Raw genomic sequence first — 1,805 nt, 5'->3', positions numbered from 1 at the left:
TGCACTATCAAGCAAACACGACTCTTTGGAAACATCATCTAATAATCATTAACGTTATACGGGCCTGGCACCCTCTATGGGTAAATGGCCTCATTTAAGAAGGACTTAAATCGTTAATTTCTCATACTAGAATATTGACGTTCCATACACTGCATCTCACATTTGCCATATAAGACAAAGTGACTTAGTGCTGAACTGATTTCTTTTCGCTCGCCGCTACTAAGAAAATCCTTGTTAGTTTCTTTTCCTCCCTAATTAATATGCTTAAATTCAGGGGTAGTCCCATATGAGTTGAGGTTGTTTAATTACACTTATAGACAATTCTCTGCCTATTTTGAAATATACTATTTTTTTTCTTGAAGGTCCATAATATTCACAAAATTATTCTTTATACCATATTCGTTAATAAGAGGCAATTCTAGTTTATAAAATAATATATTTTATGCTAGACATTCCTCAATATTATTTGAAATGAATAAAGAACATATAATTCTTCAAATTTCTCATGCAACAGAGTTTTAGTATTTTCATTTATTAATTCATATTATGAATATCTTAAGCGAGAACTTTTTAGATTCACACTTATATTATCCAATAATATACAATGTGCTTAAAATTCCGAAAAATTTTAAACAACTTATTTAGCATAGTCTTACAACCCTCAACCATATGTAGTCCAAGCAGCACTAAAAAATTAATTAAAGTACATAACAGCAATGGACTGCGATATGCGTTCAAAATGTCGATGTTCATGTGTCCTGCAGTTCACACGATGACGCACAGTTTGCTGCGTTCTTCATCGACCCATGAGCCGAGTGATCCACCGCTTAGAGTGATACAATTTTTTTTTTTATTTCATTACGTCAAGAATATTTTTATTGAAAGAAATTAAAAATACACCATTTTACTGGCATATATCAATTCCTTCAATAAAATTTTTTTTTTTTATACCTAAATAAATGTTGCGAAATGTCTTAGTTTTACATAATCGATAATAATAAGATATATGACAAGTATATTTTAGCTAAATTTATTTATTATGATCAAACATATGTAAAGCGTTAACCTGCAAAACAGGTACAACATTGTTTTTTCTTTAGGTGTGTGCGAACCAATGTATGCGCACTGGAATATGCACAATACATTTGCAACGCATGTATATTATGGTTACATATACACGCAGTTTTTTATTTTATCCAAAAACACATAAAACACTCTTAATACAGTATATAATAATAATAATACATGACAAACGGTTTTTTAGCTAATTTAAATTATTATATGTTGCATAATTGTATCTCATATGATTGAATAAAATATTTATATTTATTAGTTACATAATTTATTAAATATTGCAATTCCCTAAAAGAGAAAAAACAATTTTATTTTATTAACGGTTAGATGCATTAAAACAATAATGATCCTTCCGCAGGTTCACCTACGGAAACCTTGTTACGACTTTTACTTCCTCTAAATAATCAAGTTCGGTCAACTTTGCGAAACAACCGCAACACACAAGGCGTCACAGTGATCACGTCCGGAGACCTCACTAAATAATTCAATCGGTAGTAGCGACGGGCGGTGTGCACAAAGGGCAGGGACGTAATCAATGCGAGTTAATGACTCACACTTACTGGGAATTCCAAGTTTCATGTGAACAGTTTCAGTTCACAATCCCAAGCATGAAAGTGCGTTCAGCGGTTTACCCGGACCTCTCGGTCTAGGAAATACACGTTGATACTTTCATTGTAGCGCGCGTGCAGCCAGGGACATCTAAGGGCATCACAGACCTGTTATTGCTCAAT

The 1,805-nt window shown here is 32.7% G+C and overlaps 1 pseudogene; it reads right to left on the bottom strand.

The window, feature by feature from the left end:
- Positions 1–655: 655 nt before the first annotated feature.
- LOC117577204 (5.8S ribosomal RNA) lies at positions 656–835 on the bottom strand (annotated as a pseudogene).
- Between the last annotated feature and the right edge of the window lie 970 nt (positions 836–1,805).

Source organism: Drosophila albomicans, unplaced genomic scaffold (assembly GCF_009650485.2).
Source record: "Drosophila albomicans strain 15112-1751.03 unplaced genomic scaffold, ASM965048v2 utg000366l_pilon, whole genome shotgun sequence".
NCBI lineage: Eukaryota > Metazoa > Arthropoda > Insecta > Diptera > Drosophilidae > Drosophila > Drosophila albomicans.
The sequence above is the reverse complement of the archived record's forward strand: the minus strand, read 5'-3'. Positions and strand labels throughout refer to the sequence as shown.